We start from the raw sequence: 15,314 nt of genomic DNA on the forward strand, positions 1-15,314 counted from the left end.
GACAGCCGCAAGGAAACACCAAAAGGAGATTGCTGAGACTGCATCTGTGTGAAGCTGTCTTGTCTGGAAAGCCTAAAAGCGGATTGGACCCTATAGTGGAGAGGTGGGAACCATCCTTGACAGTGGAGTGACCAGGCCCTGCCTATCTTTCCAGAGGGCCCTGAAATGCAGCAGGCTTTCCTCAACTTTAAGTAGAGGTTTTGAAAGTAAGTAGAATTGAGCCCTTTGTAACCAAAAGGTGGGGGAATCTGCTGGCCTTAAATCCTTTCCCTTTATAGTGGTTGAGGGAGGGCACAAAATTGTGTAGATCCTTGGCCTATTTAACTAAAAATATTAATTTAATTAATTCCACTTGGCAGAACCCCTCAAGGTGATTTGTGTTAAAATTCTAAATTAACAACACTCATTCCCAGTGTGCGCTGAAAACTATAGTCTGTAATTTAATTAGGCAATCTTTCTGTTCAGCTTCCCAAACACAGGCCTTTAAGTGGAGAGGGGACTTAAATCCAAAATTCTCAAATCTTCCCAATGTTTCTGTCAGACTTTCCCAACACAGACCAAAGTAGGTGTAACGCTCACCTGATTCCCGCAGAGGCGCCGGTCTTGACTGGGCGAATACCGTATCTTCAAAGGTGATGTGTAACACACGGTTGGCTCTTTGGGCTGGACCTCTGTGCACTGTATGTCTGACTCGAAGAGTAAGATGTCTTAGGTAAGTGAACGCCGAGCTCTCCATCTGCCTTGGGGCAGGGTGCCGTAACCAGTTTCTTCACTGGATAAGGGTGCAGGCCTCTTGACCTCAGAGGACTGCTGTCCGTCGTTTACGGCACGAACGGTAAGTTCCGAGCATTTCAAATGTCTTTAAAAGTCTTTTGTAATGATGTCTCTTGTTTTGCAGGGTTCCGGCGATGGCGGATGACGGGCTGAAGTGAGTTGAGGATGGAACCCGTGTGAGGAATAGAAGCGCCTGGAAGCACGTAAGTAAGCGCTTGTTGCTTGCTTCACGATGCGCACTAACTGTCCTTTTATCTTGCAGGTACAAGTTCGGAGCTGCTGAAGGGTGCCGGAATACCCACTGGGTTCGGCGTGGGAAGGAGTAATGGCACGTGAGTAATAAAGTTACCCAATGTCTTTAAACGCACCTTCTTTTGTCTTTCAGATGCGGGATGCAGCGCCGAAGGCCTCCGGAGCGTGCAAAGAGTTGGTAAGCTTTTGTCTTTCAGATGCCGGAATGCAGCGCGAGGCGTTGGTGACAGCCGATGGACCAGGTAAGAGATGCGCTGTCACTGAAGACCGTAGTGCTAACCTCTTCTTTCTTGTCTTTATAGGTGTTGCTGAAGACTGGATTCAGGATGGTAAGCCTTTTTCCCTTAGGCCCAGGATCAGATGCAGAAGACACGATGAGCGTTCTGCTGCAGAGGATGCAGAATAACGCAAAGCAAGATTCATCCATCGGGTGTGGTTTAAATAGCCTCCTGTAGTGCTTAGGTGTCTCCTTCCACAGCCACGCCTAAGAAAAGAGTTCCTGCTTTCCAGAAGAGTTCCAGTGTTCTGAACCTAGGGAGTGGCTCCTGCCCCACCCAACAGGAAAAGTAGTCCCAAACAGAAGAGGATCAGAGGCTCAACTGGCAGGCAAGTAAGCAGCATGGTCTGCTGCAGGTAAGTCCACCCAAGCATTATGAGCCCGGCGCTTCCAGCGCTGGGACTGGGCATATTTATGAGCCTGGTGCCACTGGCGCCAGGACAGGGTCCAAAAGGTCACTCGGAACCTGAGTTATGGGTCTGCTTCCAAGGGAGTTGGGTGAGTCCTGACCTTTTGGAAGCAGAGATCATGACAGCACCCCCCCTCAAGGCCCCTCCCAAACCGGGCTTCTCCGGGGGTTTGGGCTTGTCAGGAAATGTTCGATGAAATCTTTTGATTAGACGAGGAGCGTGGACATATTCTGCAGGTTCCCAGGATCTTTCTTGAGGGCCGTAGCCTTTCCAGTCAATTAGGTAAAATAGTTTAGATTTGGAGATCTTGGAATCCAGGATGCTTTTGACTTCAAACTCGAGTTCTCCATCAACTAGGATAGGTTTTGGAGATTTAGTTAGTCGGGTTTGAGGTTGCACAGGTTTTAATAGAGAGACGTGGAAGACCGGATGTATCTTCATGTGAGGGGGCAAGTCCAACTTGACCGCTACTGGGTTTACTATGGTAGTGATATAAGGTATCTTGGGTTGAATGTGCGTGGTCCTTTTAGAGGTAGATATTTGGTGGATAACCAGACTTGATCTCCTACTTGATATTGGGGGGCTTCCTTCCGATGTTGATCTGCTCCTTTCTTGTATTGTTCCTAAGCCCTTTGAAGGTGAGAAACGGCTTCCTTAAAGGCTTGGGTGATTGTAGAATGCAGGTAGTCTACTGCTGGTGTTCCAAGATCTTGGAGTGGATCCAACTCCGAGGTTCGAGGGAGACTGCCGTATAAAAGAAAAAACGGGGTTTTCCCAGTTCCCGAGTGGACAGAGTTATTGTAGGCATATTCGGCTATCAAAAGGATATCTTTCCAAGTTTTTTCAGTTTGTTGCAGCATGCAGCGTAAATACTGTTCCAGAGTTTGATTGGTTCTCTCGGTTTGTCCGTCGGTTTGAGGGTGGTGACTGGTCGATAGTCTCACATCAATTTGAGCCGACCAACTGCAACTTTGCCAAAAATTAGAAATAAATTCACTACCTCGATCCGAAATTAGAACTGAAGGAAAACCGTGCAGTCGGACGATGTTTTCGAGAAATTCTCGGGCCAGAGTTGTTGCTGTTGGCAAGCCTTTGAGTGGAATGAAATGCGCCATCTTGGAGAATAAGTCCACGATTACTAGGATTGTATTGTATCCGGAGCATGGAGGTAGATCGGTGATGAAGTCCATAGAAAGCGTATGCCAAGGGCGAGTTGGGATGTCAATAGGGCGTAAAAGGCCGGCTGGTTTTTCCTTTTGACTCTTGTTTTGGGCGCATACTCCACAGGACATTATAAAGTCTCTGATATCTTTTTTCCAAGACGGCCACCAGAAGTAGCGCTTGATCTTTTCTGAGGTTTTGGCCATACCGGGATGTCCTTCCATTAAAGAATCGTGATAACAAGAGATTACCTTTTTCTGTAAATCTGTGCTGGGCAGGTATAATCGTTCTTGGAAGTACAATAAGTTGTCCTTCACTGCAAAGTCCTTTCCCTGCAGATGCCAATTATGTATGTCTGCTGGAGTTACAAGTTGCCTGGCTTTATCCTTAACTTCCTCTATGGATTGTGTGGCTATTACACCCAGAATTCTTTGTTCGGGAATGATAGGTACAGGTTTAGGGTTGATCAAGTGTTCCACTCCCATCCGAGAAAGGGCATCAGCTTTACCGTTTTTTGTACCAGGTCGATAGGTAATTATGAAGTCAAACTCGGCAAAGAATAGTGCCCAACGGAGTTGTCTAGAGGATTGGGCTTTTGCGGTTTTCAAATATTGCAGGTTTCGGTGATCTGTAATCACAGTAACGGTGTGTCGGGCCCCCAGAAGATAATGCCGCCAAGCCTTAAAGGCAGACTTGATAGCCAGAAGTTCCTTATCAGTAATAGTGTAATTGATCTCAGGAGGCGAGAATTTGCGGGACCAAAATGCCACGGGATGCAACTGATTGGTTACTGGGTCCTTTTGTGATAGAACTGCCCCCATGGCAAGGCTCGAAGCATCAGTTTCAACGATGTAGGGGAGTTCGGGGCGAGGATGTTTTAAAATTGGTGCAGAGACAAATTTAGTCTTCAAATTCTGGAAAGCTTGTTCCGCCTCGGTAGACCATTCAAAACGTTTGTTTTTCTTTAACAAGGCGGTGATGGGCTGGACTATTCGAGAGAATTCGGGGATAAACCTGCGGTAAAAGTTAGCGAAGCCTAACATGCTTTGAACACCTTTTACGGAGGATGGTGATGGCCATTTGAGAATTGCATCAACCTTCTTTGAATCCATACGCACTCCACTAGGTGATAATATGAATCCCAAGAATTCAACTTCAGTCACGTTGAAAACACATTTTTCCAACTTAGCGAAAAGTTTGTGTTGACGCAACCTCTCGAGGACCATTTTCACGTGTTTCCGATGTTCAGATTCCGATGAAGAATAAACGAGGATGTCGTCAATGTAAACAACAACACACACATCTATGAGCTCTCTGAGGACATCGTTCATAAAATATTGAAAGGCGGCCGGGGCATTGCAAAGTCCGAAGGGCATGACCTGATATTCAAATAGCCCATACTTAGTGCGGAAGGCCGTCTTCCATTCATCGCCCTATTTTACTCGTACCAAGTGGTAGGCTCCTCTAAGATCCAGCTTTGTATATATGCATGCTTTTCTGACTTGGTCCAGGAGTTCAGGGATCAAAGGTAACGGATATCTATTCTTAACGGTGATCTGGTTCAGGGCGTGATAATCTATACAAGTTCTAAGGTCCCCTTCCTTTTTTGGAACGAAGAACAAAGCTGAAGAAGCAGGGGACTTGGAAGGACGAATAAACCCATTCGCTAGGTATTGATCCAGGTATTGTCGGAGGTGAAGGTTCTCAGGCTCGGTGAGGGCATAAATTCTACTACAAGGAGGAGTAGATCCAGGTATCAGGTCTATCTGGCAGTCATAAGACCTATGAGGAGGTAGAGAGTTAGCCTGATCCTTCCGGAAAACATCTTGGAATTCTAGGTATTCGGGAGGTAACTGTGGAGTCTCCGAAGAAATTGCTGCCAGTGCAACACCAGGTGGAGGGTGACAAGTAGAGACACATTCTGGAAACTGAACCGTTCTTGCTCGCCAATCGATCTGAGGATTGTGTTTCTCTAACCAAGGTATTCCTAGAATAATCTGGAACTGAGGGGCCTTGATCACATCGAACACTATCTTCTCATTGTGACCCTCTTGACTTACTAGCGTCACTTCTTGAGTGGTATGCGTTACTGGTCCGGAGGCTATCTCCGTACCATCCACCGTAGTAATGACGTCCTTTACAGCCTTGGGACAAAGAGTTAGATTCATCCTCAAAACCATTTCATGATCAGTCCCAATTGGGTCCAAAAGGTCCCAATTGGGTCCAAAAGGTCCCAATTGGGACTGGTTGGCACTCAGAACCTGAGTTATGGGTCTGCTTCCAAGGGAGTTGGGTGAGTCCTGACCTTTTGGAAGCAGAGATCATGACAGTAGGGGCGGGGTCTGAAAACCCCTCTGCTGAATCACCCTGAGTTCATTTTGAGCAAGGTGTGGGTGAAATAGTCATTGCCATATGCATTTGTCAAAAAATGTGTAAGCCAAACTGTTAGCCTTTTAAGCGCGCAGGAAAATTGAAATTGCACAACACTACATCTGTAAATTGATTGCGTTTACTGACCACCGCTAATTATTTCTTGGAGTGAAATCTGTAAAAGAAAAGGATTGCAATTTGTTTTTCCCAACTCACTGGTGTGATAAATTGTGAGCCACAAAGAAGGTGGCGTGTATTGTTTAGTGTAATTTCTATTACCTATAATTAAAAGAAAATACCAGTATATTTCCTGTACACCGGCCTGGTTCTTGGCTCAATGATAGCTCAGGGGGAGGGATCCAAGGGGCACGATATGTGGCTGAAATAGGGCTGAATGAAAGAACTGACATTAACCATTTATTGTGTGACAGTTAGCTTGGGGATGGAAGGAACTTCCTGTGTTGAGGGTGGCCTCTCCATAAACCGTTACACAGTACATAAGAACACAAATATTCAAAGATATCAAGGCCATCACCTCATTACATAATAAAACTTCCTTACATGACACACACACAACAACCAATTTCAGATAATCCACAAAATACATAGTACATAAATACCACAGCAAAATCATTATTTACAACGATTGCATGTTCACATGCTCCTTGGTAAAACAATATTATTTAATACATACTAAGAACACCTTGATAAAAGTGGCTAGTGAAACCTCTCTCAGTCAAAGGCGTTAGCCCCGTCATGGGAACAGGTACTTTAAAAAGCACAAAGCAATAAATCTCCAACCATTTGATATTTGCATTAAGATATATTGGGCCTCATTACAAGATTGCCGGTCTGGGAACTATAGTACCCGTAAGCTTGCCGGTACCGTAGTTCCTGGACCGGCAAACTACGAGTTGTGCTCGCGGGTGCCTTTCTGCCCACCAGGTCGGACCTGGCGGACAGAAAGGCACCCGCGAGCACAGCATGTCAAATGCACCAGCACAGTTATAAACGGTGCCGGTGCATCAGATCTAACGGATTCCAGCCCCTGGCAATGGGGACATACAGGGTCGCCAAGGTCGGAATGGCCGTGTACATCCCCATTTCCAGGGGCCGGAAAGAAATGCAACTCCGACGCAGCCGTGCCTGTGTGACAGGCACGGCTAAGGCCAGGGTTGTAGTGAGGCCCATTGCCAAACTAAGCTGCATGATAAAATCCTGTTCCAAGTGACCAAGATGTGACAACTCATCCTTTAGCTAAGAGACAAGATGTGCCTTTACAAATAAAATAAAAAACACAAAGTCCTATGTGCTTGCTAAAAAGTACAATTTTGAATGCCCATAATTGAAGCAATCTCTAGAAACCTTTTAGACAGCCAGCAGCTGGGACCAGAGAAAAAAAGGCTATGCTTTGTTAGATGATAGGTCCAGAATGACACAGGACCAGAAACATGAGGGTTGCTACTGACTTGATTTTTTTTATTTGATTTAGTTGCAAATAAATGTTCTAATTAGTATAGAAAATGCATACCAATACAATTCATATGTTATACAAATTACATACAGAAATACAAATTCCTATGTTACTCAACACAATAGATCCAATATACAGTAAAAGGAAAATAAATCCCCTTAAGAAGGAGCAGAGACTAAGTATTAATTGCCACGCCAGTGTAGCCTACACCAGTCCGACCTCAACCAATCTTGGCACATACTCATATTTACATTTCCTTTACACATGGCAATATTATTCGTAAAAATTGGAGTAGGACAATCTGCACCCTCATGAGCATATTTGTAAACAGCATTTGCCAAATTTGGTCACTTTCCCACTCTGTGTGAAGCAAGAACACATTAAAACACCTCGCTCGCACTTCATTTAAGGCATTACATTCAACCACCAGATGTTGTAGTGTTTCCCTTTGTTGTACCAATAGACAATATCTGCAATATTTTGGTTGCTCGTCAACAATTTCCTTTTGCAAAGCACCTCACTCGTACTCCATAGATTTAATCTGAATCTTAAAAAATCAGAACGGACCTTTGGAGACGGGCACTTTAGTAAATATGGCGCTGTTAAACCATACCGCTTTATCCCAAACAACCAAATGTTGAAATCATTATATTGGGTACACCTTGACAGGTTCCAATCGGCTTGATACTTTTTCAGTTTAGCTCGTGCAGGATTCAGAATTAACAGATCTAACAAAATATCTGCTTCTGCCAAACTGTTCACAACTTCATTTCTCCATATTCTTAGGAAGGCTTTACCTGATTTAAACAGAGTGTGGCCTAATGTTTCTAGAATGTACCCACTCTTTAGCCCCACCAAGCATTTGCTGAAAAAGTCACATTGTCTCCTGCGTGCCTGCGCATAAAGGGAGACCAAACCAAGCTCATAGCGTAGAATGGGCATCGGGACACACTTAGGGAGGACAAGGACCTGCTTCCACTATGTTGCTTCTAAGGTATCCCAATAGTGCCGTTTCCCCACATGTCTTCCCTCTGAGCCATATAGGGTGATTGGAATCACCTTCATTTCATAAAAGAATAGGATATGCTTCAGTGAGAATTTCCCGAATTTATAAATCAAAATACAGGACTGGGAAATTAGTTGCTGAAGTTTGTTCCGTGCTATAGCCTCCACATCACTCCAGGCCCGTCGGTATTTAATAGTGACCCACAAGATATTTGTATTGTGTGACATTTAGTAACTTGACGTCCTGCAAGACCCAAGAATAAACAGACCGCATGTGGCCACCACCAGGGCTTGTTATACAATGTAGGGTTTGGGATTTCAATGTATTGATGACCAAGTTATTAGCCACCACAAAGGCTCCCAATCGAGACAACATGCGTTGGAGGCAATGCGGGGTCTGATATAACAAGACCAAATCGTCCGCATATAACAAATACGGGATTTTTTGCGAACCTAACTTCGGGGCATCTTTGTTACAATTCATGAATTCTTGGCCTAGATCTATGATGTAAAAGTTGAATAGAAATGCGGCCAGAGCACAACCCAGCTTTACACCCAGTTTCGTTGGAATTTCAGGAGAGAGCTTGCCATTGATGGTGATCTGCACTCTCATAGATGTTTGAGAGTGGAACCGAATTATTATGGCCAAGAGCGACGGCGGGCATTCGTATGCTTTCAGTTTTTGATACAGCAATGTTCTATCGACTGTGTCAAAGGCAGCTCTAAAGCCTATAAACGCCATGTATAGTGGCTGCCTTTGTTCAGTCTGCTGAGCCTGGATCATGTTCAAAGCAATTATATTTGGCCCGGTTTCAAGACCCTTCACAAAACCAGATTTTAGGGGGTCACTTATATTTTTTGACTTCACCCATGACTGTAGCTTTCCTAAGATTAGCCGACAGTACCACTTAAGTACTGACTTGATTTGAAATTAAGGGTGGCTTCAGGCATTTGCAACGAAAAGAGTGATCAGTGATCCAGAAGCTCCTGCATGCAGTGCCCTTAACATGGGCATGAACGAGCAACAAGCCCTCCCCCAGCCATTCTCACAAACAAGCTACACAGGCACCACAGTGAGCTGTGCATGCAAAGAAATGTGGCCCTGGGTGCCAAGGGCTCCATTAATATTCAAGTGGGGTATACACGATGCCTGGGAACTGTTACTGCCAGGGCTGACTCTCCCCAGTGTCTTCGGAATGGCTCCCTGTGTATGATTTGATAGGTTATTTATAACGCGCTTAATAAACGGGATGTTTTTAAGCGCGGACCCTGGGATCGAATGTGTGGTGCTCTGCGTCGTCTTGCTTCCAAGATGAGCACGTTGCCCCTGAGCTATCCTCCTGAGCGTATGCAGAGAAGGGCGGAACTAACCACCGTTAGAGCGCTGCAAGCAAAGAGCGGAAGATCCACTTTTTATCTAGGCTTTTGAACCTGCCACCTTTCATTTCAGAGTTCTTGGTCTTTTTATCATTGCTACTTAGTGTAAAGCGGCGAGTATGTTCATGATAACCAGCACGGAAAAGAAGAAATGGCGCCATTGAGCAAGTTTCATGTCATTAAATCACATAATAAACCAAATGACAAGACGCCCACGAGTCTGCATGTGTCAATATATTTTACCGTGCCCGTATGCATACACTTTGACATGAATACATATTTATGGTACGGAATGCATATGAATACATTATTTTGTGTTATGCCATGTGGCCATTAGTAATGTGCCACTAATGTGGCGTTGCCCAGCTTTAGAATAATACAACGCTGCACACAGCTAGGTTTCCTGGATATGGTAGCCTGGAATGAAGGTCATTCACTTTGACAAACCTACTTGGAAATAAAAAAAAAGGATATTTTGACGTATGATTTCCTAAACGGCCTAAAAACATTAACGGGGTGTGTGCTGAGAAGAGACAACCTGGAGAAAGATTAATAAACGAGTGGAAAGAAAAGCAGAGGATGCTTGGAGGATAAATACGAGGGAAGGAAGGAGTCATGGGGGCTACACCCCAGTTTAAACAAACCCCCCATTTATCAACTGTCAAAAAGGAAGATTGTTCACAATATGACTAAGAAAAGCAAATCGTCATTGCGGCAGTGATGTCGGGCATAGCGACCAGTACAAGAGCACATCACCCGACTGTCCGAGAGGGGAGGGGATGCTCAGGTCATTGGCATGGCAAATAGGCAGATGGTGTAGAAAGTTAAAACGCTGCCCAGTGTTGCATCTGTGGATGCTGTGATGAAGATGCCAAACGAACACACAAGTTGTCGGTATGCTTCCACAGGTTTATGAGGCACAATAGGGTGAGGATGCCGCCTGAAGATTCTATGGCGTCTCCCTAAAAAGGAAAACCGATACGAAACTTAATAATCATGTCATCGGGATGGAATCACTTACAGCAGTGAGGGGAACATCTAGCCAGCAAGTAAGGCGCTGGCATTATCCACCAAGAATCACCAGGACATCACAGCCAGGCACTGCTCGGCTCTCACTTGCAGGGAGATAGCGCCCGACGCAATACTTGGTTCCCTCTTCCAGGGTTAATGCACCCACCTCGCATCTTGGCTTTATTCACAGTTTCATGGTCACAGCACCAATCTAACTTCTGCGCCTTCCCTACAAGGGTGGGTTTAGTGCACGCATCAGCCTCCAGCCGCAGGTTGCCCTCCAAAGCCAGTGTTGTTGATGTCACCTGCTAACCACAACTACCAGCAAGTCATTTAGTCTCCTCGCTTAGGGTCAATACATTAAACACCCTTACAAAGAAAGTAGGTCTTCCCAAGGCTTTCCCATGGCTTAGGGAGTGGTTTTCTTTGCCCACCAGGCACAGGTTGTATGCCTCAGCAAAGGTTTGCTCTAACCATCTCCCATTATTCTCAAGATCCAACTAGGGTCCTGGCCTTCTGCCCAATCGCCACCAGCATCTGCACCCCCTCTGCCCTGGCCTCTGGGCCCACAGCTGCGTGTTGGGTAGCTTGTCTCAGGCACGCACGTTCCTGTTGAGTGTTCGACCCCCTCTCTTTACTTGGGATGACTCTGCCCGTGCACTTACCCACTGCCTGCAGCAGGCACCTCCAGCACGTCCCATGCTACCCTTTAGCACTTACATCCCTGCGCCCACCCCCTTCTCTTTGGCTGCACTTGCACCCTACGAATGTCACAAGGCCTTGTAGGACCGCTTTTTGTCATTTATTTGTTGTAATTTCTATTGTTAATCGGTTCCCTTGCTCCCTTCCCTTTTGCCTTGTGGCGCTTTGAAAGACAGGCTGTCTTGCTGTATAAGCCCCTTATAAATGCCCAATAAATACATTCCAGCATCAGGGATGTAATGTAATCTAATTATCATTTGTATAGCACCTTTCCCCATTGGTTTGGTGCCAATGCGCTGTAGGTTGAAAGCCCTTGGGGGACAGAAGTCCAGGTATGGAAAATTAGTCAGAGTTATAGAATGCATTTGTGCATTTTAGCCAATACTAAGGTAAATAGGCATGGCCAGGTCCCTGCTAGTCACCCATGTTGAGCAGGCATGTGCATGGGTGCAGAAAGGTAGTCTGGAGAGTACGCGAGAGAGACATTATGTGTGCAGCTAAACCGAATTTGTAATATGGGGGATTGTTGCATTCAAATGGCAGAGGTGTCGTGCAGTGTGTCTTAGAGTAGTGCATGTAGTGGAAGAGAGCCGAGAGGTATTCTGGAGAGTTTGCGAGAGCAGGGGAAATTAGTAGACCAGTTTAGGCTTTGATTCGCTCTACCTCTTTGTGTCTGGTGTATGCCATGTCCTGAGTTATAGTCCTCAGCAGGCTTTGGTTTTCCGTGCCTCTATGCCTGGACTCGGCCAGTGTGTGGGATGTAGAGACAGCAGGATTGTAGCCCTGGTCTGCCCATTCTCCTTTCCAGTCTCTTCCGGGGTCTGGCCTTCTTCTCAGTACCTCTTCTGCCCGCAGGAGGTACCCCTGTATGACCCTTGTCTGCCTGTTTTGGTGCTTGCTTTATGTATTCGATAAGCCGGATTGTTAAATGTAGCACTGTTCAGTTATTCGCTTTTCCTTCCCCAAACCCGGTATTTTTCTACGTATTGCCTTTGGTCTAGGGCCAGCAGCCATTAAACTTGAGAAGAACCATCTCTGGTTCCGGAAGCACCTCAAGACCATCCTCTTTGTTTCTGCCTTTCTGCCTTTTCCCCTCTTCTCACCTGCAGATCTGTATCCTCTCTTGGCATTGTGCACCTGGCAAGCCTCTGTCCTCCGTGCCCAGGTACCTGCTCACCCTGCCACCCTCCTGCTCTGCCTCTGGGCCATCCCTTGCACTGGGGTCTGTATCTGTACCCATACAGTCCCCCACCCACTTTTCTTCTGCACTTATCAGATATACCCTATCTGCCTAACCTAGCACTTGCCACTTGCTGGCTGCAGTACCAATGTTTATCACCTTTATTTATTTATTTGACTTATTTATTCTGTCTCTCCTTTGTTCCGCGGTTCCCACTTCTCCCCCCTTCCATGCACTTTCCCCCTTTTCCCTTTCCCATGCACTTGCGTGTTCTCAATGTCACTGGGCCTAGTAAGATTGTTGTTTTCGTTCTCCCCTGTTCCCCTTCCTTCGCACTCTGAAGTACGAGCGCGATATAAACAAAATATCATTTCATTTCCCCTAGAATTTGATTTCTTGAATCCTATACATAATGGAAATTAAAAGCATCTCGTTAGCATGGACCAACACTTTAAAGGCCCGCCGCCATTATGGAATCTAGCAGAAGTATGAAGGTCTGTACACATCTCTGCCAAGATAGTGGTATGGCTAAGGCTCTGGACAGCTGGATCCTGTAGCCGTTTCATGTGGAGTGGGTGATTAATGGCGAGAAGGGAGCGTGAGATGCTGAGACTTCCTTTAATACTTGAGCACAGAAGTGTCCCAGTTGTTCCCTTTGCATTACTCTCATTTTCTGCAGCCCGAGAGGTTAGGCTATGAGGTCAGTGATATGGGTGGGATAAACCTAGAATGGAAAATAGTCTCAACAGATTTGTACTGGAGGGTCACTGGGCTGTTCACATTTTCGGGGGGCAATCCCTAAGAGCCGTGCCTATCCCTGGAAGGGCAGTCTTTAATGAGACGAATGGGGCATACTGGCTGCTTGCCCTGGTTTCGTTATTTAGCTGCTGACCAAACCTTCTAAAGAGCTTGGGCAGAGGTCGCTGCCTAGCAAGGGCCAGCGCGAATACACGTGTGCGTTTGCAGTTAACAGGTTAGGTGGGCATCACTGGTCCCCCTCCCCTCTGAAGTGCTGATACCAGTCCCATAATGCAGCTTTGTATTGGTGTATAATCCTGGAGAGTAATTGAATATGTTCACTAAGGGCAGTAAGTGCTGAGATTGGACCCATGAACAATAGGTTGCAAACTATGGGCTCGACCTGACATCACATATAGATAGGAACGGAGGAACCAGGTGAGAGTTAAAGGGTTTGCGAGTGCAACTACATAATGCACCTGCCATTGCTAAGATAGAAGTAACAGTTCATTACATCAATAAATAGCTATGATGGACCGGATGCCTGTGGGGGGCTGAAAGGAGAGGGGAAGGGAGCGAGAGAGGAAGGCAGAGAGAGGGAGAAGAGAAAGAGAAGATGAAGAGAGCGGTAGTAGCGGAGGAGATGGGCATCAGGAGTCGATCGTTACACCAGCCAGGAGACCCCATTAGGTCCCTAGGAAGTCGCAGAGAGTTAGAGAAAACGACAGTCCCTATGCCTCCCATCTTTAAGAGCTAGACCCAGATAATGGGGGTACCTTGGTGATAATTAGCAAATATTACAGTTGCGTTGGGGGAGAATAGGGGGCATGGGCTTGTGAGCTCGGACCCACTACAATCTTTAGGAAAGGTGCAGGGACCACCCCTGGAAGAACCACAGCTACATCACAAAGAAAGATTTTTCTAATGTTTTAAGGAGAACTTGAAAAGTACACAAACAACATTATATAGCAACCTGGCACATATATATGTATAGTGCTATATTATAGAAGCATGTTAAACAAAACGAATGACAAGCTTTTTATTCCCAATTCTGAATGGAACACTGAAAATACCACAATGAAATGTAATGTCACCATAAACAATCCCCACGGTGTTTTTCAGCAGAACTGTGCAGATGTAAAGAGACGCAAACGAAATTGTGTGACAAGGTCACTTACTTGTAGTCAGTTTTCGACAAAAGCCTGCCGTATTAATGCATGATGTAAAATCAAACGTAGTACCTCAAGAAAGCAAACTTATTTCTGTGTGTGTGTATGTCAAACAAGCAAGTACCAAGGAAATAACCTAGATTTTTTTTTTTTTAAAAGTGGGCTTTATGAAAGCCAACCTATGCAACTGTCCTGGAAGAGGAACGTTCACTGGAGTTGTGGGGAGGGCGTGGCTGGGGTTGCCTCAGGCACATGTGCAGCCATCCATTTCTCATTATCCAACACTGCACTTAGTACGAGTGCTTCTTGAAGACAGTGGCCTATTCCCAGCTTAATGCTTTACCTCCTGCTATCCACCTAAAGAGCTTCCCATGTAAGTGCGTTTCCCCAGCATCCTACTCATGGTTACGTGCAGCAGTCGAGGAGAGGTACTCAAGACTTGAGAGTTTAAACAAATGATAGATGGAAGTGTGTCTTGGGTAAGTGGCTCGAAACTTGAGTTGAAATAGAGCCGGTCAGTGTGCAAAACCCTTGCCACATGGCTTACCAGCTCTAGTAGTTCCGATACCCCACAATTGGTTACAAATGGAGGTCTTGGCTTTTCATATTTCGACTTGGCAGTCAAGTGGCATCGGACTACAGTGCAACTGCAGTGGAAAGGCACCTGCAGGCGTTTATATAAAACCTCAGGAAAGTAGCACTTCCTATAAAAAAAGATCACTCCCAAATGCGGAAATCGGGGCAGTACCTTGCACGCTCTGGCTCGGTATCACACGCATCATCATAGGCAGCCACACACTTTGCACATCAAGCGCCATCGGTGCACGATTAACAAACTCAAGTCTCCAAGCGCTGTAACAATGATTTCTTCTTACCTGACGGTGTTCAGAGGGTTAACAGAATTGTTCTTCCTAAAGGAAAGAAGGGGGAAAAAACATTTACATTACAATGGCTGGAGGGGATGAAGTCAGCAGGAAACATCCATTTGAAAGACGTCTAATTAATTGAGATGAAGATATCGCCCGCACTGAAGGGGGAGAGCGCGCTGTGCATGTGTCAGCATACATTAATCTTTAATGTCCCATGTGCCACCGAGCTCCGTCACCTGATGCCAAGATCCTCGCTTTAGTATGCAGGCAGCGCCTGCTTCCGCCACACCTTAATGTTGCCCACAAGCACAGAACAGGCTGCCATCTTACCTTCATCAAGCACACACTAGAATACTTGGGGAGCTCCGTGCATAGTGGCTGAGTTGGAAGAGTCCAATTCTGCAACCATGCAGTGGATTGCTTTGCATGTCGGGGCTCTACATTTCCGGGCAGGGGTGTGGTGGGGGGGCGGTAGTGATGAATGGCCACACACGTGGGCAACCAGTAGAGCGCTGACAATTCCAGGTTCCAATTACAGTCACCTG

General features: G+C 45.9%; 1 protein-coding gene across 6 annotated transcripts in view; it reads right to left on the bottom strand.

The window, feature by feature from the left end:
* The window catches only part of TSPAN9 (tetraspanin 9), a 1,448,163-nt gene that overhangs the window by 1,211,985 nt on the left and 220,864 nt on the right, over positions 1-15,314 (bottom strand). For all 6 annotated transcript variants that reach the window (XM_069628285.1, XM_069628282.1, XM_069628286.1 and 3 more), the window contains one exon: positions 14,776-14,811. The gene's annotated coding sequence lies outside the window, so the exon portion shown is untranslated. The remainder of the gene's footprint in view (positions 1-14,775; positions 14,812-15,314) is intronic.

This window comes from Ambystoma mexicanum, chromosome 12 (genome assembly GCF_040938575.1).
Source record: "Ambystoma mexicanum isolate Mex_15411 chromosome 12, UKY_AmexF1_1, whole genome shotgun sequence".
Classification (NCBI taxonomy): Eukaryota; Metazoa; Chordata; class Amphibia; order Caudata; family Ambystomatidae; genus Ambystoma; species Ambystoma mexicanum.